We start from the raw sequence: 27,119 nt of genomic DNA on the forward strand, positions 1-27,119 counted from the left end.
AAAGCCTTAAAAATAAATAATCAATTCCAGATATTGTTATAAATCCTCAAACTTGCACTGTTTATCCACCATGCTTGATGGGTAGTTGTAGACATGGTTCTACACAGTACGTAAACATTGCTTCAGCATCATAGATACTGCCTTCTGTTACATGAAAAGATCTCAAATTTAGACTCACCAGGCCATAAAATCTAACTCTACATTTCAGATGTCCAGTTCTAATGTTGTAGAGCACATTTTTTCTTTAACTATTTTAGATGCACAAGGCAGGCTTCTTTAATTCAGGTCCCAGAGGGCTTGTGTCCAGCACATTTTGGCGAGTTCCTTGCTCAAACACACCTCATTAAACTTATCTGTTACTTGCCAGGTTTAATGGGTGTGTTTGTGTAGGAAAATTGCCAGGATTTTGATATAAAGTGTGTCTGGAAAGTTGCTTGTGTGAATACTAGTGTCTAGGGGAATATAATGTCAGTGAGTCCTCTGGGAGCAGCTTTTGTTGGGAGGACACAGCTGTAACTGGTTGGTTTTAAGATTCGAAGGATGGAGGAGTTAAAGAGGCAGAGACAGTTTTTTGCTTTTTCCTGACCCTGAAAATGAGTAACTTGTATTTGTGGATGGATGTTTTAACTAGAACAAGAACTGTTAGTAGCTTACAGTCATTAGTTTAGCATCACAAAGATTACATGCCTACATCATTATACACTTGTCACAAACCACATGGAGTTGTTATATAATCTAAACTTTACCCGGTTTTCCCGAGTTTTGACACTGCATGACATATTATTACTATAAAAAAAAATGATAAAAGATATACCAAGTCTAGTTTACTAGAGATTGTAAAGCATTTTAAAGCAATTATATTATGTTTCAGACATGTATTGGGTATGCATAAAGCTAAACATTACTTGTTAGGCCCAAGTTCAAAACCTAAAAGGCGGAATATGCAGATGGGATGGTATTTTTAGGACATTGTTATGGTGTCCAAGGTGGTTGCTAAGGTTAAAGGTTAGTGCTTCCATTGTTGTTTTCTCATACATAAACAAATAAATAGAGTTTGAATGAATGCTGTATCAAAATGTGTGGTGCATTATTCATGTATACATTTTACAAGCCTGAACAGGTTTGTTTTTCTAGCACAAAAACTGTAAAAATGGTACAAAAAAAATATAGAATACACACACACACACACACCCCTTCTAAGCTGTTTCTCCTTCTGGGTCATGGGAGGTGCTGGAGCCTATCCCAGTGGTCATTGGGCAAAAGGCAGAAAACACCATGGACAGGTCAGCAGTCCATCGCAGGGCAGACAGGCAGGCACATTCACACCTAGGGGCAATTTGCCATGTCCAAATGGCCTGACTGCATGTCTTTGGACTGTGGGAGGAAATGGGGAGAACATGCAAACTCCACACAGACAGGACCCTGGTCGTCCAGCTGGTGAATCGAACCCAGGCCCTACTTGCTGTAAGACAACAGCACTACCCACCACACCAACATGCCACCCAAATATAGAATAATAAAATGAAAAACAGTAGGTTGATTTTGTCAAGCCAGCTTGATTAACTACAGGAAATGAGAAGAGAAAACTCTAGAATCTTTCAACAGTGTGGGTATGGCACGTTTGTGTTTGTTTGTGTTCATCCCGTCTGTGTACTCTGGCCTTGAGGCTGGGCAACTACATTCTGAACAAGGGAAAAATGTAAATTGTGTAAATTTGCGTGTAAATTAGATTTTAGCCAAAGCAATGGAAAGAGTTCCATATGGCCGTCTTGTCCGAAACTTTTAAAATTAGCCCTGCTGTTCACTTCATTGTAATTCTATCTCCCCTGTGGTGCCAACATCATCAAACAGGATTATTATTACTGAAGGGGACTTCACAGTAACATTACACACCCTTTTCACTACACTTATACTCTCAGAAGCTGGAAGAAAGCGCTTTGTTCTGCATGGAGTGGACTGATCCAGTATCATTAAAAAGAGTCTAAGTGAGAAGAAAAAGGGGACCAGGCAGCCAGCGCCTGTTTAGGCATTGCAAACCTGACAGGCTGAAGAAGAAAACAAATACGCTCCTTCATCCCCACATGGAGAGGAGGGAACATTCACTACCTCCTGCTAGGCCATCTGCAGGTGCTTCTACTCTCTCCTGCTCTCTCTGTCTCTCTCTCACTCTCTCTTTCTCTCTCGCTCTCATTTCATGTTTCTTTGCACTAAAGGAATCAGGTAGAGAAATTAATGAAAAGTATCTGTATAAAGAAAATATGCATAACTGTAAGTGCTGTACATTCTTTCATATAATATTTGCCATGAAAGCCTTCATTCCTACTTTCCTGCCTTGAACTGAGAAAGGGAAAAAGCCTCTAATGTTTTTTGTGATGCTAGCAATGAAGACTGCTCTCTTCTCATCAGGCTGCATCTTTACAGTCTATCATTACATCATAATGCGATACTTGTGCCAGCTATGGTTCAAGAGTGCACAAGAAGTGAATGTTTTAGTTTTAAAATATGCATACAAAAATATGTGTGTGAGTCTTGTTTGTGAACAGTAACACTCATAAAAAGGGCCAAAAAGGGGTCTTGGGAGTGATGCCAGAATACATTTACACAATGTAAAGGTTCTACACCAAGTTTTTTTTCCTAGACATGTACACCCAAGCCAAAAGTCATTTAAAGGGGTTAAATGTTTCTTTGCTTGGATGGCCACCAGTTTTTTAAAACATCTGCATAATTCAGTTGGTGAGGTATTAAAATCTTTCAGAGTGGTTTGATGTGAAATGTTGCATTGCAGAGACACTTACTGGCTCAAATGTCTTTACAGTGGTAGTGATGGGAAGAAGGGGTCACAATGTGTACAACACAAACATGGCCAGGTTATTTACTTTGTAAAAAAACTAATAAATCTTCTGAATTTATAAATGTTGATTATGGAAAAATAGTGGTAAATTTGAGAAAAAAAAGTTTTTATTATTTCATTATAATAAGTCCTACAATGCTTCACATTTATCTCACCACCTTAAATTAATATTATAAATTGTTTTATGCCAACATCTTATCTTAAAACTATCATAAAGCATTGCCTCCATCCAACACCATATAATTTATTATGAAGTAGCTTTTAGAGGCATTAAAATGCTTCAGATGTTTGGGTCCTATCACCACCACTGTGAACAATTCTGACTTAGTACATTTCTTGAGGTTCATTTCACATCAAACCACTTTCAGTGACTTTTGTTACGACCTGGTCTAGGTCGGGCTGTAACAATATGAACAGAGTGAGTAGTAATATGATGTGGGTGAGGAGACGAAACACCAGACATAACTATTAAGTTCAAAGACTTATTATGTGACTGATGTGAAGACAAACAGTGGATTCTCACACCGGCAACAACGTCAAGAATGGCCCAGGCCAAACCAACAAACAAACCCACACTAACTTTACAACACAATCTACCTACCCTACATACAAACAAATGCACAAGATTAGGCAAAAACACAAGGGATAACACTTTGCTTTCACCTTATTGAAGGTTATGTAGAAATGATTGAATTATGTAGAAATTTTTAAATATGAGTGGAATTCTCCTGCAAGATTCTTTATTTTAAAGGGTATAAAGTGTGCTTTTGCTCTTAATTACATTATGGAGAATGTTGGATCCAGTGGTTCCATGATCTCATTATCTAATTTATTTAACAGTTCTTTAAAATCCCCCTGGATGGGGGAGGGAGACCTGTTTCTTAGGAGCACTTCTTACAAGTAGCAGCAAAGCTGAAAACAAAAACTTAAACTTAGCAAGAATGCTACTATCTTACAGCCTCTTCAGTGGTCTGGCTCAACCAGCAATTAACACCCTGATTTAAACCGTTATACTGCAGCGGCATAGCCAGATTTTGACTTTAGAGAGGCTTGGTTATGTGTCGAGGGGGGCAGCCAGCACGAATGAAGGCATCACTATAGTGAGGATGATGACCACTAGCTATAACTATAACTAAATAGTTCAAAAATGACCAAACATCACCTTAATCAAAGGGGAAGAAACATCTTTGCTTATGAAACACAACACATAATTGCTTACCCCACATTTATCTGGCTAATGTTAGTTACTATATCAGTATCTTTTCACACCACAGCAGTTAAAGGCTAATTAAGTGTAGATGTTTAGAGTGATTGACTGAATACAGAGATGTTCTTGTCACTTTTTTTATAGTGCTGAACTTTGTTTCCTTTGTCATGCTCAATGGCTACTACCTCCTAGATAGGTAAGTGACTTACAAGTGTTAGCACAGCACAGCTCAGATTTCAGCATCAGGAGAAAAGGTTAATGTTTTGTGTACACGTTGCATTGTGAAAAATATAGCGCTTTTTTACATGACTGATGCCAGCATGCAGGCATGTAAACGTTGTCATGGTGACAGAGCCTGCAGAAAATTGGTGATGCAAGAATGCAAGAAAACAATGACATTGCTCATAGTTTGTATTATCTGGCTTTGTAACATTAGCATTAAATAGCTTTTGTTTTTACAATGAAAAATCATATACCAGAAGTGTGTTGGTCCTAGGTCATTCCACTTAACCCCTTACCAAGCCATGGGCCCAAATTACACGCTTCTATAACCTAAGAGAAGCTCAATTATTTTCCATTGAAGTCCTTGTAGTCAAGGCTCAGTATGTAATAAGTTTCTAAACTTCTGGTATAGAGTCCTGGCATTTAGCCCAATAAGGTGGTCCTGCCATGTCAACATCTCATAATAATTTCTAATTTCTAAAAATCAATAGCCAGTACTGCTTGATTACAAACTCAAAAAGAAGAAAAAGGTCCTGCTCTGTGGAGGGATAAGACTGAACCTGCTACAGTGAACTATACTTGAAAACTGGCTTGAAAAATCTCAGTGGTGTAGTAGCTACACACCTCTCTTTTTCTTTCTCACATGAATTTAAATAACTGTGTCCATTCAGCTATAACTTCACTGCTCACCCCTTCCTCTCTCCTCGGATGAAACTCCATAATCTCCACAGCTCTCGTTCATCCATCATTGTCACGCCACTTTAGACCCAACCATATCACTGTTATCTGTAAGAGAAAATTCTAGGGGATACTACTTCATACAAATATACCTGGATTGTATTCTATTCCCATTTCTATCCAAGAAATCTTTTTCTTATTCACAATATTCCCTATCATCACCATGCTCACCGAGAATGTGATTGAATTCAGTTGTTCATGTGGAATCACAACATCAAAGCCAGGCTGTGCTCCTAGATAAAAAGGCACCCATGTAAATGATTTAATGTGAGGAGGAGAAGAAAAGAAGCACAGAGCACTGAGGATGATGTAAATGGGTCAAACAAGTTAAGGAACACATATGCAATAATGCAAGAAAGGAATAGGATTGCATTGTTTATGTGGGGTTTATTGCTTCATACTGTCAAGACAAATATAGAAGCTGCTATTGAGTGGACAGAAAGCAGGAAAGAAAGAAGGATGTTCGGTTTAATTCCCTTTTTATGGGCTGGCTGAATGTGGCAATGTTGTGCCAATGACTCTGAGGGGAACTGATAAGGACGACGCATCAGAAGGGTGGAGAGCTTTAAAAAAAGGATGGATCAATCATCTTTTCCTCTATCCTCTTCCCTTCTTCATGATAAAGCTACTCCTGTGAAACATTGCCTGGTGGAAATGGACGAATGAAACACTTGAAGCCAATGAATATACAGTGGGGCAAAAAAGTATTTAGTCAGCCACTGATTGTGCAAGTTCTACTTAGAAAGATGAGAGAGGTCTGTAATTTTCATCATAGGTACACTTCAACTATGAGAGACAATATGAGAAAAAAAATCCAGAAAATCACATTGTAGGATTTTTAAAGAATTTATTTGTAAATTATGGTGGAAAATGAGTATTTGGTCAATAACAAAAGTTCAACTCAATACTCTGTAACATAACCTTTGTTGGCAATGACAGAGGCCAAACGTTTCCTGCAAGTCTTCACCAGGTTTGCACACACTGTAGCTCGTATTTTGGCTCATTCCTTCTGCAGATCTCCTCTAGAGCAATGATGTTTTGGGGCTGTTGCTGGGCAACATGGACTTTCAATTCCTTCCACAAATTTTCTATGGGGTTGAGGTCTGGAGAATGGCTAGGCCACTCCAGAACCTTGAAATACTTTTTACGGAGCCACTCCTTTGTTGCCCGAGCGGTGTGTTTGGGATCATTGTCATGCTGGAAGACCCAGCCACTTTCCATCTTCAATGCTCTCACTGATGGAAGGAGGTTTTGGCTTAAAATCTCACAATACATGGCCCCGTTCATTCTTCCCTTAACACGGATCAGTCGTCCTGTCCCCTTTGCAGAAGAACAGCTCCAAAGCATGATGTTTCCACCTCCATGCTTCACTGTAGGTATGGTGTTCTTGGGATGCAACTCAGCATTCTTCTTCCTCCAAAAATGATGAGTTGAGTTTTTACCAAAAAGTTCTATTTTGATTTCACCTGACCACATCTCCCAATCCTCTTCTGGATCATCCATATGCTCTCTGGCAAACTTCAGACGGGCCTGGACATGTACTGGCTCAAGCAGGGGGACACGCCTGGCACTGCAGGATTTGAGTCCCTCTCGGCGTAGTGTGTTACTGAGAGTAGCCTTTGTTACTTTGGTCCCAGCTCTCTGCAGGTCATTCATTAGGTCCCTCTGTGTAGTTCTGGAATTTTTGTTCACCGTTCTCATGATCATTTTGACCTCATGGGATGAGATCTTGCATGGACCCCAGATTGAGGGAGATAATCAATGGTCTTTTATGCCTGCCATTTTCTTACAATTGCTCCCACAGTTGATTTATTCACACCAACCTGCTTGCTTGTTGTAGATTCACTCTTCCCAGCCTGGTGCAGGTCTGCAATTTTCTTCCTGGTGTCCTTCGACAGCTCTTTGGTCTTGGACATGGTTAAGTTTGGAGTCTGACTGTTTGAGGCTGTGGACAGGTGTCTTTTATACAGATAACGAGGTCAAACAGGTACCATTAATACAGGTAACGAGTGGAGGACAGAAGAGCTTCTTAAAGAAGAAGTTACAGGTCTGTGAGAGCCAAAAATCTTGCTTGTTTTTGGGTGACCAAATAATTATTTTTTTCCACCATAATTTGCAAATAAATTCTTTAAAATTCCTACAATGTGATCTCCTGGATTTTTTTTCTCATATTGTCTCTCATAGTTCAAGTGTACCTATGATGAAAATTACAGAACTCTCTCATCTTTCTAAGTAGGAGAACTTGCACCATCAGTGGCTGATTAAATACTTACCCCACTGTACATACACTTTCTTTTATCCTGAATGCACCACTGTAATGCAGTATCCATGTAACATATTTGACCAATAAGAAAATAATAGCTTCAGTATGTAGAAGTCAGTAGAGCAGAACAGGTCAAGCCTTGACTTTCTGTTTCTTATCTCTCCTCACCGCTTGCCCATGGGTTATTTCTGCTGTCGAAGACTTATCTACACCTCTGCTGTTGGGACTTTGGCCCACTTAGATTTCCCCCCTTCCATCAAAATGAGGCAACCTCTCTCACCCTGTTTGGCTAGGAGACATTGTTGATCATCTCCTCAGGCCTAGAGGTGTAATTTATCTGGCCGAAGCTAGGGGGGAGCCTGATCGACTCGCCCGTCCTGTGGTCATTGATCATATTGTATAGCCTGAGGTCAATGTTTCAATCTATACAGCCTGGAGAACCTGAAGAGCAGGGAAGAGAAGAGTATAAATGATGAGAAGAAGACAGAAGCGAGAAAAGAAATAGGCAATCGAGGGGCTTGCGATGAGAGGGGTGAAGAGGGGATGGAGTAGGGTGAGTAGAGGGGAGCTGGAAGAAGTATAGAGAGATGGTGTGTGGAAAAAGCTTAAAAGTGGAGAAGCCAGAGTCACAAGGTAAGTTTCCCCAGGCAAACCTTTGGATCCATTTCTACCATGGGCACCACATCAGTCAGGGGGAGATGAAAGAGCCTGGGGAGGTGTGGAGGCTTGGGAGGGGAGTGAGAGGAGAGAAGTGTTGCTGGTGTTACTGATCTGAGCCACACAGGCCACCCAGAGGGATATAGGGAGTAACCCTGATGGCATGAAGAGAGCAGACGACCAGAGGGGAGCATTCATAATGAGCCTTTGAAGTCAGTTCCCTTAGGGCCTGGACACATGTTCTGTTTCTCAGATACACTGAGTTTCCAGTTTATTAGGTACCTTGGACCAACACACACTGGCCATTTTTTCAGGTGAACCTATCATTCATTCTTGAAAATAAAAGTTCTTAAATGGTTCTTGCAACATATGGCAAACATTTGTTAAACTGATATTTCACCAAGCTCTTCAAATCAATCTAGACAATTAATCCAGTATGGTCCTTGACCTTCTAATCACTGGTAAGTATGAAGCTAGGTCTTCTGTAAGTTATATTAATAGGTCAGTAAACTATAAAATACAGGGCTGGACACTGGATATAAAGTCTGGGTTTGAAGATCTTTGATATAGAATCATTGCATTACATACAGTTTCTTTAAATTTAAGAAATACACCTTGCATTCATAAATATCATCATCATTGTCATCAACTGCTCAATCCAGATAGGGTCACGGTGCATTCATAAATATCATTTACCAAATGGTTATTTCTCTGAATTATTAAAATGTCATCTATACAGAATGATTTGATGTAAAATACTCCATTCTAGAGAAACTTCACAGCTGTGGTCATAGGAACTAGATGCCCAAACCATTGAATGTGTCTAAAAGCTACCTCACAGAAATTAACTGCACAAAATTGTTTGAAAATGCTCCCTGATGTCAGAAACATTGTTTCATGACACAGTGTTAGAAATAAAGGTACTGTACAGTTACATTTTTGTTCATCAAGGTACAACCAATGTAAATGTGCTTTCAAAGGCACAACTGTGGTTTTAAATCCAATTCTGTACCATTTTGTTGCTTTTTGTTTTTCCCTAGTGAAAAGTATATATTTGTACCTGTTCATAATCTAATGTTTTCAAACAGAGCAATAAAATTAAAAAGATGGGGTATGTGGAGTCTTAGAAACATAGAAAATATAATTATGATATTGTGGTACAGTTATGTTCCCTGACCTCTGTCTTGGAATGTAACTTAGAGGGTACCACCCCATTGAAAAGAGAGGTACTACCTCAGTGAACTTTTTTTTTTTTCCCTGAGATTGTAGTTTTGCCATTCTTGGGAATGGAGTACATGTTTAATAACAGTTTAGCCGTTTTTAGCAGAGGAGTATGTGAATGGTGTTATGAGACATAATGGTACCCAAGTATTTACTGCTATAGGTAGTGGTATAGGTACTATAAGTTGTGACCATTGATTTCTACCACCTGCCACTGTAAAAAAATCTTAATCAGCAAATTTCTCTTCAAAACTCAGTAGAATTCACCTTTAAATAGCCAGCAACTGGATGAATCTTTAGGGAACCAAAAGTGATTCTTCCATGATATTTTTCCAAAGAATCCTTTTGACACCCACAAGTGTATTACACTTTGTAGGTATATAATTACTGACTGTAGCTTATCTGTTCCTAAGCAAAATTGCCTCTATCATGTTGGTATCATTGCCGTGCTGAGAATGGCCAACCACTCCAATAACATCTATTCATTATTGTCTTATGGTGGTCATTTTCCATTGATGAATGGGGTAGAAGGTGAGATGATGAATTGTGCATCAACAGTTGAGCTACATTCAGTTCTTGTAAACCTACAAAGTGCACCTATGCATGTGGCTTATATTAGGTAAAATAGCTGACAAGTGTAGATACAAGGTAGTAAACAAAGAATAACTCTGTGTACACCCAATACATTCCATTATAATATAAAAACAAAAGCATATACTGATGCCTTTAGTTGTTATAAACATACAGATTAGCATCTTAGAAACACCAATGATTCAATATACACTGACACCCACCCACACAAATTCTCTCTTTCTCTCTCACACAAGCACACACACACACACACACACACACACACCTAAAACACAGAAGCTCCCACAGAGTAGGCCATATGAGCCATCTGCCAGCCAGATGGAGTATAACTAAACTCAAACAATCTCAGCACTGTTTATCACTCTTCAGTTATATCTATTCTATACTTCTGTCAAACAACAGCGATTATCCTTACTACTTGTCATCCATGCACATGTCCTTGGCCCAGATAACATGCACGACAGTACAGCAAACTGCAATTCAAGCTGGTACAATGTAAAAAGGGAATTATTTGGTTCCAATATTTTTGAGATACACATAAAATGTATTCCCAGGTACATTTTTCCATTTTCCCAAGTATTCATTTAGAATTACCAAGCATTCCTAAGTGCCGTTGATCTTTACCCACTCACTTACAAAATCTTTACAAAGTCCTAACAGTCCTTGTGCTCATCCAGCCAATTCAATTCAATTCAGTTTTATATGTACCGTTTTTTTTTCTCTCTCTACAGACATTGTCACAAAGCAGCTTTACCGGAAGACTCAAAGGGGAAACAATTTTCTTCTTGGCTGCACCAGACAGAGGAATTATGATATGAAATTCACAAGTAGGATTAAGCAGAGGGACATGAATCATACAAAGGAAAGATAGATGGAATAAAGAAGTGACCAATGTTAAAAATGTGTCAAATATTTGTTAGACTACTCATTGCATTATAAACATACAGGATGTTGGATATGAGAACGTGATGGGTAAAAAGTTTAATGTAGGCATAAGACATTTTTAAACCCAGTTTAATCCCTCCTTCTAGCTACGTCTCACATGATACTACCAAACAGGATAAAGGCCACACCTAGCTCCTGAACTAAATCATCTAGTGTGCATGAAATTGTTTCACTTTGATTTCTTTCTACTATAGAGGCAAGAACAAACTAGTGAGCTTAGTGGGGCATGATGAATGATTGCTAGGGCATCGTCCCACTAAATGACCCCCGATGTTAGGACTGATGAAGGATAGCGTGTGTTACCTCCAAGACACATGAGGCCACTTTTAGAACTGCAGCTAAAGCAGCATCATTTGGAGAAGAACACTAACTGCCAGTGTTAACAGATGCCATGTTCGTTAGCTTAGTGAAGGGGAAAAGGAAGGCCATCCTACTCGTCCAGACAGAGCAAGGTCAGTTAGGTCTCTTGGACACCTGGCATGCATGTTTGAAATATCAAAGGCTTGGATTGTCTTGTCTTGAATTAAACTTCACTGACAATAGTGTCTCACCATTTAACATTCCAGGTAGTCCATTCCTAGGTTCAATCTAGGTCTTTGAAACTGGCCCCAAGAAAGAGGTGAGGAGTTCATGTGGGGGATCGCAATCATAAAGCTAAATACAAACCGTGACTGTCAGAAGTTTGAGAGGGATGTGAGGATAGACTATTCATTAAGTTCTCTGAAGAAGTGAGGCTTTTCATCACAGCAGGAGGCTGAATGACACATGCAAATGGATCCAAAACATTCAAGCAGGTGCAGAGGGCAGGAGGAACCATAGCTGGAATATCACATCAGGATCCTGCGCCCACATTTTGTCAGGCCTGTAATTGGACATCTCCCTGTGATCAAGGTTACGTTTTTGTCGAAGGTTTAGTCAGTGCTAGTTTAAGAGTTTAATTTTATAGGAAAGGTTGAGATTAGATTTTACAGTTGTTGACAGATGGTTGACTATTTATTTGAGAGGCTGCTGAATTGAGTGCACAAGTAGATAATTATGAAGAGAACAGTTTATTCAGTTATACAGGTCTCAGAGGCATTTCAAAGGTTACCTATGTAGGGACTTCAGAACACATGCATGATTACTGAATAATGTAATTATAAAGCCATACTTGATTATTTATGAATAGATTTATGAATAGTAATTGCAACATTTGTATATTTTATGAAGTGCAGCACACTTGTGCTGCACTTATATATTATATTTTACTGTATTGCACTGTGTATTGTAGTTTACTGTATTGTATTGCATTGCATTGTATTGCATTGTATTGCACAGAATTCTGTGTTCAACTCTGCTCCGTTTCTTTTGGTATCAACAGTGACTTTTTGTTTCTAGCAGTACCTGAGCTCAGGACTGTCTTGCTCTCTGACCTATTGGTAATTAGCAAATATACTTTCTTTAGATAGACAAAGCACTTCTCTGGATAAGAGCGTCAGCTAAATGCTGTAAATGTAAATGTAATCTGTGATTTTCATTTATATTTCAAACATATTTCCCAGTTTGTAAATGCCATTAGTGGAAGCTATTCATAAATACTCAAATATTCCTTTATAAATGTGTTATTTGTTGTATATATATATATATATATATATATATATATATATATATATACATATATATATATATATATATATATATATATATATATATATATATATATATACATATATATATATATATATATATATACATATGTGTTATGGATGTCCTGTTGGAGGTAGCTTTCAAATAAAGTGTTAGCCAGGTTGCTGCTTTCATAAGGGCATGTTTTGTGTTAGGTAAAGACAGATGAACTCTGTCTTTTACTGCTGAAGAAATTCTTAAAGTCATTACTGTAGACTGTCTATATCTGTACTTCAATATCTGCAAGATTGATAGTTAAATAAGATATTGCACTGAATATGAATTTAGGATTATCTTTGATACTTTCCATCGGAACAGACAATTATGTTCATTCCACTTTAATCAGAACCTTCCTATAGATAGTAAGGTTCTCTTTCCAATTAGTTTGAAATATGTTCCATGTCATTTCATGCTTAGCTCTCTTTCTGATGGTATGTTTTTGATTATTTGATAGAGTTCTGTGGGAGAAGATGGTACTATGAACAAAGCTTATACATGAGGGACTGTAGTCTGGGGGAAAAAAACTGTATCATCTATGTTGATGCTAAAGGTCAGAATTAAAATCATGGCAATGATCGCAACAGTAAGAGGGACCATTACATTTAAAGTGGCATCAGCAGAGTCAATTATAGATCCCAAATCCCTGCTTTCATGCAATATTAAAATCTCCTGTCACAATAGGAAACTTACGGCCCTTTTAGCCTCTAAATAGTGATGAATATTTGAAATTGAGTCATGTTATGAACACGGAAAAAGGTAACGTTGTGTCCTGGTTTTAGATTGAAGCTTTGTATCTTTTCTTGTATCTTTCATTGTTTCTGTAAGACAATAAATAATAAACCCCTGATCAGAAGCACATCATTAGTGCCAAAGTGAATAATAATATTTGAACACTAGTCTCTTAGTGTACAATTGACTTTAGTTGCTGGTGCCTTTAAAAGAAAAGGCCCATTCACATGTTTCTTAAACCTTCAGCATGTGTCTTGGTGTCAGTTGGTTGTGTGAAAAGGAGAAGGGTGATTGAATAACTTGTTTGAAATAACTTAAGGCATCAAGATGTCACTGCTCTTTACAGCCAGAGTTGGATCCTAACTGTCATCCAGAACAGTAAATAGACCCATTCAAATTTCTCAAATAACAACTAATCTAGCACATCCCAGTTTCAAGCAGATTCCAAACTCAACCATAGGCTCTGCATTACAGATTTATTAAAGGAATATTATTATTTTCTTTTTTTTTTATGTGTACCATTATAGAAACATGACTTGGAAGTCAGAATGTATTTTTCTTTCTAAATGAGCTGTATTTATGAGTGAAAAGATTAAAAAACTAAAGTACTTCAATATTTTGAGTATCTGTAGTCAGGACCACTTCATCAAAGAAAATATATAGTTATATATATATATATATAGTTATATATATAGTTATAGTTAATATAGTTATATTTGATGGTATGGCTCACTTTGAGGACCTCCCTGCCCTTCCATGGGCATTCACAGAGAGCCTAAGGCAGGGAGAGCAGCAGAAAATGTCCCCAAATCTATCATATCATTCAAAGCACCACCCAGCAGGAAGTTGCGATGTGGCCCGCTAAAGCAGCTTAAATAAATGGCCTGATGAATGTACCCAATCATGTGCATAGTAGGCAATCAGCTGATGACTACTGGTGAATTGAGACTGTGGCCTAAGCTTGACTTTGTGGCCTGCCAGACCTAATGCTTTGCTAAATTGTTTGAAATCTGATTCATGATTTGTCAAAAGCTTATATATATATATATATATATATATATATATATATATATATTTATATATATGGGCAAGGTGGAGCACTGGTTAGAAGGCTAGCCTTTAAGCATCCATACAGCTTTCACTTTTCTAACACTTTCATAGCAAAAGCAATAGAAAAACATACATGTGTCAGTGCATGTTGCTTGTCAGTGTCATGTTGCATGTTGCTTGTACTGCCACATATTTGAACATTACCTCATTTGTGTTATCATGAACCAGGGGCTGTCACCATAAACAAACAAAAATTATTCATAGATAATTATTTTTAAAATGGCCTGAAAATCAAAATAGAGAGTACAGTGAGGAGCAGATTATCTGCTGACATATATGTATGTGCAGTTGTGTGCAGAGATGATGACTGGTGTTTTCATTCGATGGTAGATCAGGGTGGTGGGAGGTGGATGGAAAACAAGCTAAGTTGTGATTGGTTAGCATAATTTGAATTGTGCTTAAAATGATGAATGACATGAACTAACGAGGTAAATATGTCCATTTTCATTTCCAGTTGAATTTAACAAGGGCACATTGGCTGTGTGTCTGAAACAAATAAATGCTGCCTACTCAGACACAATTCTGAGGCAAGAAGGCATCCGGTCATATCCAAATCGAATGCTTGTATAAAACATTGCCTTTTTGCGGTTCCTCTGAGGTATCCTCCACTGCCTTACATATCCAATACTCCTTTGTTTCAGCGCCAGTGTGCTCAGGAAAAAAAGCAGACAAAACGATCACTGACACAGTGGAGGATAGAAATCGGTCTGTATACAAATACAATACTTTTTTATTTTGCTTATAAAAGTTCAGCATGCTGGCCTTCTTAAACCTCTTTTTTCCTGAGTAAAAGATGCTAACATCTAATGCTAACAGCTAGCCGTAAAAAGTCATATCTAGGCAATGACATTACATTACTTCAAAGTACATCTTAAACGCTGCCCTATGAGGAACTAGCAGCAAAGCATCAAAACAACTGCCTTCAGTTTTGGACACAGCCTTTGCATCACTGACATGAACAACTGCTCTTATGAAGCACAGATAGCTATTTGAGAGCTCATAGCTCCCTCTTGTTCATACTTTTCAGCCTACAAAATGTGAGTATGAGTGGCTGTCTAACTGAGTGAGTGAAAAGCTAGTTCCATAAGATGCTTCTCTTAAACTCCTAAATAGTTCTTAAATGGTTCTTGGTTTGGACATACACTGCCAAAATAAGAAAAATACAACATGAGTTAACTTGAGTATTAAACAAAATATAGTTTTATATAATAATTTCACTTATTAAATGAAAAAAGTGATCCAACACCAGATGGCCCTTTGTGAAAATGTAATCACCTCTTGTATATTTACTCAATTAACCAAACTGACTTGATGATCAAGATCAATTAAACTACATGCACCCAGAATTGATGACTGCTAGCCCTATTGATTTTGAACACCACTTAAACAAAACGTCTGTTTAAGTGTGAAGCAAGGTTAGCTATGTTCGCAATGTGAAGTACGTAAAAGTGTTGCTGGACTAACATAACACAAACAAAATGTTACATAGACTAAAATAGTTAAATAAAGTATTTCACATAGTAATTATGACAATGTGTCAAATTTCATCCCTGTTAAGTCAATGTAAATATTTGCGTAACATCCATTTTGAAGCAACCTTTAAATAACTTTTTTTTTAGTGTAGGCTAAATGGTCTCAACAACATACTCTGTCATGATTTTGAGACTGCCCAAAAATGGGAGCACTGCAAGGTGAAAACCACTGCTAACCAAGAGGAACATAAACGCTCATCTTACGTTTACCAAAAAATACCCTGATGACCCCCAAGCTTTTTCAAATAATGTTCTGCGGACTGATGAGTCAAAAGCAGAACTTCCAATGCATCTGACATAAAGCTAACATAGTATTCCCCAATAAGAAAACCATACCAATGCTCAAACATGGTGGTGGTAGTATAATGACAACCAGTTATTAAGGTCAAAGTGACAAAAATGCAAAAATCCCTGTATAATTTTTTTAAAATATCTGTAGGCGTGATGAAATGTAGCATTAAACAGATACCTGGTGGTTTGTATGACAAGCTCCTAAAGCCTGGACAGAAACAATATGGGTATCAAATTGCCAAGCAGACAAACAACGGGATTTAGTGACTGCATACTATTGCTAAAAAAATTCTATATACCAAGCTTCCTTGGCTGAGCTAACCCCACACACCCCATACCCCCACCACACACACACACAGGCTCCTACTCTCTGTGGGGAGATGTGAGTCATTGGTCCGAGTCTAATTCCACAGCCCCGGCATGAACAATACAATCTGTCCTGTAGAGAAAGAAACACAGGGATGTGGGAAAGGAAGAGAGGGGTGAGGCTACAGTAGAAAACAAATAATAACAGTAATACCTCACTAAAATCTTCAATTTATCACCCCATAGCACTCCCACTATACTGCTCTAAAGGCCACGCATGCCTTGTTTAAACGATGTATTACCTCCTTCTTGCTAACATAATGGTTGTTTATGGGAAATAATAGTCATTGTTTCTTCAGTGCGATGTTGCCTATTGTGAATACACTTTAAATATGAAGTCCTCCTTATACAGTATGTGAGGATGAGGCTTTCCGAGGCTGTACTTCACACAATCAGGGCAGAATATGCTTTGTTCCTTCTTCTCGTTCTTCAAATATGCATGAATATTTCACGACTTGCAAATGAGCTCTTACTTCTAAATTAATAACCTTGATGATGATTATGATAGTGGTGCTTATGATGATGGCAATCTGATGATTATGGGGTAATTACATTCAGAAAGGCTAGACTGCCAATCACCATTCATATGAAACTAATGAATTCATTAAATTTTTCTTTTTATTTTTTTTAATCATTGTCACTGAAGGAAGACTGCTCAAATTAAGAAAAATGTCTGTCTCCAGAGGCTGTGATACACTACCTGCGCTGTGTCCTTTTGAATTAAAAGATGCTTTGGAATGTCTGTGAAAATGTAGACATGGACAGCTGGAAAGCACCACTGGAGAGGACACGAAACAACAATGTGGCGAACAAATAAGAGGCTATGCTTTGAATATTAATAAGACAAATATTGTGCATTTCCGTGTTGACTTTGTGCAATAACCCTAAGCGGTGCTTTCAAGGACTGCCTAGCCTTCTCTGATTATTTTCCACATCTCATGATTGAACTGTACATGCACTGAGCGCTGACGGATAACTAATCATTTGAACCAAGCTACATGCTCCAAGCCCTCGGGTTTCTTCTTGAAAACATAGACTTGTATCTGTACTCATTAGGACCAAAGATTCTGTGTCTAGTTTTCACCTTGTTCCACTCCACAGTTTCTGGCTTGAAGGGAAAGTCTACCTGTACAATGCAATGGTGAGGATGAAAGTCATTCAGAGTGGTTTGATGTGAAAGAACTGAAACTGATTTACGTTTGGAAACCGTTTAATGTATTTAAAAGCTACATCACAGGAAGCTATTTCCCCATGCATGATCCTGTTTTATGATAGTTCTGACAGAAGATTTAAACCTAAAATATATTTTTAAACCCATTTAATGAGGACAGGTACACACTGTGGCCAAAAGTATGTGGACGCTCCTGCTAATCATTGAGTTTAAGCCACATCCATTGCTAACAGATGTATAAAATCAACTGCACAGCCATGTAGTCTGTATAGACAAAGGTAGTAGAATGGGTCATACTGAAGAGCTCAGTGACGTTAAATATGCCACTGTCATAGGATGCCACCTTTTCACCAAGCCAGTTTGTGACATTTCTGCCTTGCTAGACCTGCCTTGGTCAAGTGTAAGCACTATTATTGTTAAATCCAGATGCAACAACAGCTCAGCCATGAAGTGGTTGAGTATGCACCAAAATCTGAAGTGCATAGTATGTAAACTGTCACATCCCTCTTTATAATATGCACCCAGCTCCATATTATTGTCCATGGTTTGAGAATGGAATGTTCAGCAAGCATGTGAGATGGCCAGGTGTCTGAATACTTTTGGCCATGTGGTGTATATGCAGGATATTGCAAGGAATTACTCCTCAAAATGACTATAAAATGTCATGAGACATGTGGCTTCACTGGTTGCTTTGGATAAATAAAATGGCTACATTTGAGCTGTAAAGAAATTTGAGTCAGTATGTTTCTGTACAATGAACCAGTAATTACAATAATTTCACATCAAACCACACTGAATGATTGTATTCATGTCTCAACTACTGTTTTTTGCAGAAATTGTGAAAAACAGATGGAATTAATGTGCCAAGTAATAACTAGCTCTACATTTCTGTGTATCATCAGTGTCTCTTTTTTCCCCCATTTTAATGATTCTTTGTTCAATTTCTGTTTTCTGTATTTGTGCATTTAGGTGTTACCACTAATACTCCATGTGCACCAGTATTGATCCAACTTGTTTCCCAAGTTGAGCAATGCCAGCCGAAATTCATGGAGCGAAGTGAAGGAAAAGCTTGAAGATGTTTTTTTTTTTCTTTAAGAAACAGACATAATAAAACTATCAGAGGAGTAAATCCATGTTGTGACTCAACATCTGTGCCTTAGAATCTAATCTTGGCGTTGTCAAGTGAGTCCTAGAGCTGGATGGGCTAGCTGAGTGGAGAGGGATTGAGTGTGCGTGTGTGGGAGTGGGGGTCAGTTGTAATGGGGGTCATACAGTCAGGAGACTGGGAGGCCTGTTAATGAGACAAGAGAGGATTAATGGTTTAGGAGCAGAAAACAAGAGCGCATGAGGATCACTCAAAATGGAATGTGAGAGAGAAAGAGAGAGTGAGAGTGTGTGTGTGTGTGTGTGTGTGTGTGTGTGTGTGTGTGTGTGTGTGTGTGTGTGTGTGTGTGTGTGTGTGAGTGAGCAAGTGAGTATGTGCCTGTGTGTTTCTGTGCATATACAGGTTAACTGAGCAATAACAGCTACTCCAGTGATTTAGCTTACCTGAGCATTAAAGTGATTTTACCACAGATGGGATGTTGTTAAGCACATTGCTTTATTTATCATCTACTATTCATTCAACATTAGTTAAACTACTAATTGAACAGCAGTGTTCAATACAGTTCTACATGTATTTCTAATAATAAACATGCATAAAAAAACTGCCTACACTAGTCACTACTTCTATATTTGTCAAACCTTCTGGTCAGGCCACCTGCTACCACTCATAGTGCTAAAAGATTGAACAGTTTTCCCACACAAAAGAAAATGTAGAAGCACACCAGCAAGTACATTTAAAAAGCCTCTACAAAATCACAAAATGTGATGAGATTGTAAAAAGTATCCTGGTTGCCTTGAAATGCTGTCAATGAAATTTAAATAATCTATAATAATATTTTTTAAAATAATAATAATTTTATTTATATAGCACTTTTCATGCTGGTGGCAGCTCAAAGTGCTTTACAGACAGGTGATCAAGGAGTTATAGAAGAGATAATTAGTATGAGCAGAATGCAAAACACAGAGTACTGGATTGATTATTGGAACATACTACTGGAAGTTCAGTATACTTAGCATTTTAATTTTAACAAAACCAGGTTACTTACTTGAATATTGAAATAAGTTTACACAGTGGAGAAATATTTCAACCAAAACAGAATTCAGGGAACCCTCTATATATTAATCATACCAGGCTATAGTCTGTTAAAGCTGTAGGTTTTCATGAGTAATAAGACAGAGGTTTGAATGTTTCCTTCAGAAAAGCTAATGTTGTGCTGAATCACATCATTATATCACATCTCCTGTTGGCACACACTGCAATATATCATAACCTGCTACTGTAATGATATTCTCACTGTGCACACTGTAAACACTGCTGCTACTCCTAGTTATGTTCATACTCATTGTGTTGTAACTATCTTATACCACTTAGTACAATACCTGCTCTTGTGTAAATCCAACAAATCTGTCTTATGTGCTATGTAAATATCCATATAGATGTACTTTTATTCCTTCTCTCTCACATACTTTTGACTATTTTTTTATTTCTATTTCTATTTTTAGCTATGTTCTGGTGATCAGAATAAAATGTTTGAATTTACCACCTTTTACATTTCTTAGCCTTTTCATGAGTTTTTCATTCACTTAACAGAGGAAGTAATGCTTATAAATAGTTGTGATTGGCAAAGACTTGTTAATCATTATTGACAAATGATCAGTTCTTCTCTGCTGCAGTGTAGTTCATTATCGTTAGGCTATGGTTGCCCAAGCACAATTAAGTAAAAGATTATAACATAAAAAAGACTTCTTTTTGCACTTTTGGTGTATTACTTCAGAAGCTGATGGGTATGTTCATGTAAGTGTGAATATCATTATCATATTGTCAACATCACTTGAGAACAAAAATGGTCCTTGACATTGTGTGGAAATTTCATGGTAAATGAACCAATATAAAAGCATCCAATCTGAACATACTTGGAACAGAATCTCTTTACATTACATGGCATTAAAAATAATAAGGTTTTTGCCCTTTCCTGTATAGTTACCATTGTTTCTTTTCAACAGCAAATATACTGAATGTTTGACAATGACTTTAAATGGAGATCAGCCTTTTGACTTAGAAATGTCCTTTTTATAAACATCTAAACCACTGAGCTGTGGCAGTGATGGTTGAGTAGATCATTATAACTACCATCTACTCAAAAATGTGCAATTTGCATGTGCTGATAAAGAAAACAGACACTTCACTGATGGTGTGTAAGTGGACTGAATAAAATTAGCCAAAATTAAAACATTCTTCTATGTTTTGGACAGACACTCATAAACTAGTACTTTAATAATAAACCTACAACTGGAATTAAGTACCAGGCACATTCAGTCTTAAAATGACTAAGGCAACTACGTATGTGCCTATGTATGGGTTAAGTTATGCTCTTTATTGAATCATACTTCAGTTGTCCTCAGTTCTAGCCTATAGTGCAGTCCAGAGTGAGATTCCATCTAAGCAGTAGATGAAGGGATTTCGTGAGAGCACAGGAGTGCCACAGGTGTTTTATGCAATGTGCTTTGGAGCTCCATTTAAATCAGATCAATAATGTTCTCCACCTCCCAAGGCACCATCCATCAGCTCCCTACCTGCTTTACTTATGAGACCCTTCTCTGAAGCTTTCTGTTCAATTACACACTCATGCGCAAAGAAGAAAACATAAGAGCAGGAATTAATTGAGCAAGACTGAAATTGATTAATGCAAATGAAATGAAATGGACTGCATATGTACTGCTTCAGTTATATTCTTCTTATTCTTCTTATAGGGACCGCAGATTGAAATCTGTGGTACAATGTATTTATTCTCACTTAATGTTCCACAAATGTATCCATAGTCCATAGGTCAACTGTGGTGAGATAAAGTCACCCAGAGTGTTATTTTTTTTTCCTGTGGTGGTGATAGGAACCAGAGGTCACAATGTCTTCAACATAAATCTCGCCATTTCATTTATTATCTAAAATTACCAGTGAACCAGCGTGTTATGAATTTTATACGTAATACTGATAATGAAGAAAACACTTGTAAATCTGAGAGAAACATATTCTTTGGAGACAACATACATTCTATGGCCAAAAGTATATGGACGCCTAAATGAGCTTCTTGGATATCTCATTCCAAAACTATGAGCACCACTATGGAGTTTGCAGCTGCGGCAGCCTCTACTCTTCTGAAAAGGCTTTCTACCTTTTGGATTGTGGAGTGTGTCTGTGAAAATTTGTGCCCATTCAGTCAAAACGTCTTCTTTAGAGTGGTGGTGAAGATCCAGGGGTTACAAGGTCTGTAATGCAAATACAGCTTTTCTTTAATTATCCAAAGCCTATATATACCACTCTGCTATGAATATATTTAAAGTTCTAGGCCAAAATCTTATCTCATGACTCCTATAAAAGTACTCCTCAGGCACCAGGCAATATATTTATACTAATATTTATACTAATACTAATCTTCCTATCACCACCACTGTGAAGTTTCTCTAGAATGGAGCACATCACATGATACCACTCTAGATGACTTTGTTTACGTCTTGGTAATAGAATTATGTAGATCTTCTGAAAGAACGGTGGAATTTCTCTTTAAGGTTGTTTTTGTACATGGCCGCTGACAAAATGAACACAATAAACTAAACCAATATACTAGCCTATAGAAAAAAATGACTCACTGCTGCAGAGCAGGGGGAGATTTGTCTTGTGAGTCAGTGTGTGTTTGGGCTGAAAGTCTACCTCTTTTTGTCATCTGGACACTTCTCAGCATAGCCTGAAAGCCGTAGTCTCTCAGGAGCAGTGGGCCGCTTGTCCCCTGCTGATGTTCTGTCTATTTATACTGCCTGACACACAAAGAGCGCTGCTCACAGCACAGCCAGCGCCTGAAATAAACTAACACAGAAATCAATTTGTTAGTGTGAGAGAGCTGCTCGTACGTGTTGTAAGAGAAAGAGAGTAGGTTCAGAGAAAGCCAGAGAGAGCGCGAAAGCGAGAGTTGGATGAGGGAGATGGAGAAGGATAGAGAGATGGGAAGGAAGGCTGCATGACTTACGCCTGCACTTCAGACAGTTAGAGAGCCTAGTCGCGTTTTTCTAGAATATGCTCTCTGAGCCACTTCGAAGCCCTGCGTTCACAGTCCCCGAAGACAAAGGGCCAGATAAATCTAGGCATGTGGGGGATTATGGGAACACTACATCACTGCAGGGGAAAAGCAGGGCACTGAGATATGCTGAGCTTCTCCCGCTGTGGGCAGCAGTATCTGGCAGCCTAACTATGGCAAGACATGGACATTAGTTCATAAATTAGCTTTAGAGGATATGATCTAAAGATTAAAGCATGCAAAAGACAATCAGAGTAGACAAAGGGCAGAAGAGACTTTGTTTAGCTCTCTCAAATAACACTGTTATTGAGAAATATTTTGTTTATTAGAAATGCTCAAAGTATACTAAACCTCACATTAACAATATCAGTCCAGATCAGGGGTCGATGACTGGAGGTCCGTGGTCTGGTTGCGGTCCCAGCAAAGCATTTTACTGAGCACTTCAAAAAAGTTCTTTAGAAAACCTGATTAATGCATGCAAAAGTTTGGGCACACTTCTCAAATTATAAGCTTTGTTGACAGTCTAAGTGAAAATAAGTTAATACATCCTCTACCGAGAACACACTTCTGTATATTTGCAGAATTTAACGTATTGGAAAAAAAGAAATCATAAATGTTGCCTGTGCAGCTAAGAGCACTTTACAGCTTGAAAAACAAAATTTAATGACAATAATATAGGTTAAATTTAGCAAATAAACTGAAATTATTGTTTTTTAGTTGCTCCCTGTGGGATATGTTAACTTTTTTCACTTCAAAAATCAACAAAACATGTAATTAGACCAGGGGTGTTCAAAAATATAAGTGCATGTAAGAAAAATCTGTTGTATTTCAGTGACATGAGCATGAACCAGTGCAGTCTCTGTGTTGTGGCTTGTCCAGTCAGATGCATGTATGTAAATGACTTAGCTGAAAGCAGCTCATCAGAACAGAGACTATAGAACTAGATATCAGGTCAGACAGTGATAGATTTTTGTACATTTTTGTTGATTGTTAATTTTGTTTACTATTTCTGGTCTGAGCAATGGAGCGACAATATAACTTGTTAATAAAGTAAATCGGATCACAAAAACACAGTGTTTAAAAATGAATAAAAAAAGAACTATGCATTTTTATTCTGAAACTGAAAAGTCTGTGGTCAAAAGTGGAAAAGTAAAAAGTGTCACTACAAACATTTCAATTCCAATGATCCACAAAATCCAGTTCCAAGAACAAATAAAATAAACCCACAGCTCAAAATGAAAAGGCAACCAGAGTGGCCGTTCATCACTAACAGAGCGAGAGTGTGAAATGCTAATCGAGAATAGCTTTTATTATTTTTAGATTTCACAGTATTTTATTCAAAATGTATTCGAATTACCTAATGAAAGGTGTTTTGTTCTTTTCTTCTAATATTTCTTCAAATATTTTAAAGCTATTTTAATTTTTTAAGTGTTTTGGTAACATTCAAACATTGCTTCATAATATTGACATTAGCAAGCCATAAACATGTAATGAACATAAATTGTCCAGTAAAATAACAATATCATGTTATCTTTACTAGTTATTTTCATGACAGATGCCATAATGTTGGATGTTATGTTATATGCTTATTTTTTAATCAAATATTATGGCATCTGTCATGACAATAACCAGTGATAATAACATGACACTGTTATACTCGACACAGTCTGTCATGAGAGCATATGAAAATGTGATGTGTTTATGGTACAGTTATTTCACTGTTACATACTAAGGGTTATCTAAAGTGTTACATTTTTTTTTTCATATATTTTCATATATTCGGTTTATAGCCAGTAGCCAACAGTATGTATCTTTGTGGTCTGTATACCTAATACATACCTCAAGATACACATCGCAGGTTTTTATTGTTATTTTTATTTTTATTATTATTATTACTATTATTATAATAATTATTATTATTATTATTGTTGTTGTTGTTGTTGTTGTTGTTGTTGTTTGCATTAGCAGTCTGCTTTGTCTTAACCATATGAGTGACAAGGCAAAAATCAATGTAGGTAGTCAGTGTAAATGACAGTAAAACCTACGTCTTCATCACAAATGTCTGATCAATGCTTTACAAGGCAACAGATTCACAAGGTCATTTATCAAAATGAATTCTTAATCACAGCTTGCAGTGCAACCTTGAAAATGTTAGGAGAGACCCTCCACTGAAATGCAGCTGAACCATTCCTAGATTAAAAGATTAAGGGACCATTATTAGTCCCACAAGAGGGAAATTTCACCTCTGCATTTAAGCCATCTGTGCAGTGAAACACCACATACACACTAGTGAGCACATACACTAGGGGGCAGTGAGCACATTTGCCCAGAGTGGTGGGCAGCCCTATCTGCAGCACCCAGGGAGCAGATGGGGGTTAGGTGCCTTGCTCAAGGGCTCTGGGGACCCATCCAGCGACCTTCCAGTCACAGGGCTGGTTCCCTACCCTCCAGCCTGCCCCAACAAATCTGAAACATATTTAAAAACTAATTTAAAAACAAATATTAAAAATATAATCCAATTTTATAATAAAACATATATAGCGTATAGGTAAAATATGCTATATAAAGCATTATAAACTAAAGATTCAAGAACATTCTGTTAATAACAAAGAATTTAAGAAGAATAATATGAGGCTGATTCTTTAGTTTAGTGTGCATCTCAGAGGTCTGGCACCAACATAGCTGGTTTACTTCCTGGACAAAACAGTTTTTTGCAGGGAAATTACCTAAGTAGTGCCACAGTGTTAGGAGTCCATCTTCACCTTATATCTATAACCAGTATTGTGCAAAAGGCAGAGACCAGCCTTTATTTATTTAAAGTCCAGTTGAAACAGCCAAAAAGTACACATTATTAGACATTTATTAGACATGTTATTAAACATACAAGGATCCATTTGCATAGGAAAGAGCAAAGTCAAAGGAAAATAAGTGTTGAAAAAGACTTTCTAAAACTGTAACCTAAAGCAGTTGTGGAGAAAACAGGCAACCAATCAAAGCCTGGTAGGTCAGCAAAACTGTCACCATCCAGAAATTATACTCTGCTGCTACGGATCTGTCCACCTTTTTACTGTGAGAAGTCAACTTACTGCTGCTGGTTTGAAAGGATGTGGAGCATTTATAAAGCCTGCATTGAGAAAAGAGAATGGACAAAAAAAAGGAAAATGTGCAAATCAAACCTAGAAGCTTCTGGTGTTCTCAGAACAATAGAAGGCCACCACAGAGTCCAGACCTCAATATCATTGAGTGAGATTATTTGAATTGTGAGAAGTAGAAAATGCAACCAACTTCTAAGACTGAACTTTGGAAGTGTGGAAAAACATCCCTGCAAATTTCTTTGAAACACTGAAAGTGTTCTAAAAAGAATGGAAGATGTAACAAAGTGTGGGCACACTATTATCTAAACATTAGATCATATATGAAGTTCTAAAGGCTTCTGTGTAAATTTCTGTTGAGTATATAATGAGAGTAATGTGTTAATGTATTCCTGATGTGTGTGTAATTTGTCTGAAACTTAAATGAAGAGTATATAATAATATAATACATATAATAATATAGTATATAATAATAGTATAAAAAATAAATGAAGAGTAGTCTCTGACTTTTGTCGACTGTACTTGCTGTCCACCATGTAAGTCTTCACCATAGTTGCAGTGGACCCAAAATATATGACATGTATGTTGAAAAAATATATAATATGAAAAGGCAGAATCATGTACTGTATGTCTGCAGCACAAGCTCACTGACTGTGGCTCTCAGGGTTTACAGGGTGACCTGAAGAACTAGAGATTACGATGATCATCTCCAGATCGTCTGACATCATCTCCTTTCCATCCAAATTTCATTGAATAAAGTTCCCTTTGCACATTTGTCATGGTAATAGAGAGTGCTGAGGAATGCTGCAGGGCAGAGCTGGCTGGGGAGCTTCGCCTCATCATTAGCACTGTACACGCCGCTCCTGGGACGAGACTAGCCTCTGTCCAATCTGTTAGCCAGAGGATATTCATGTCAATGGAGAACAACTTAATCATTACTCTAATACGCCTGTTTTTCTTCCTGCCAGCCGCCTCTTTAAGAGAACACTATTAGTACATTTTACACAGACTAATTGCAGTGAATGTTTAATGGCTTTAAGAGATGTCTGTGCTTTTCTTTTCCTCTTTAAACCAGTCATTTGTACTACAAGTCATTACAGACAATTGCAATGAATGTCTGTCTATACGTTTGGCTGAACAGTAGGGCTGCAACTGGAATGGGCAAATTCAGTCTTAGAATAGGATTAGGAATAAAAAAAAAAATGTAAAAAAGCATATAAATTAAAAGAGAAAGTTGATGGGAAGACTGTGGCCTTCACATTTTTCGGAGATATTACAATATCAAATACCTCTAACA

The sequence above is a fragment of the Pygocentrus nattereri genome, chromosome 7 (assembly GCF_015220715.1).
Source record: "Pygocentrus nattereri isolate fPygNat1 chromosome 7, fPygNat1.pri, whole genome shotgun sequence".
NCBI lineage: Eukaryota > Metazoa > Chordata > Actinopteri > Characiformes > Serrasalmidae > Pygocentrus > Pygocentrus nattereri.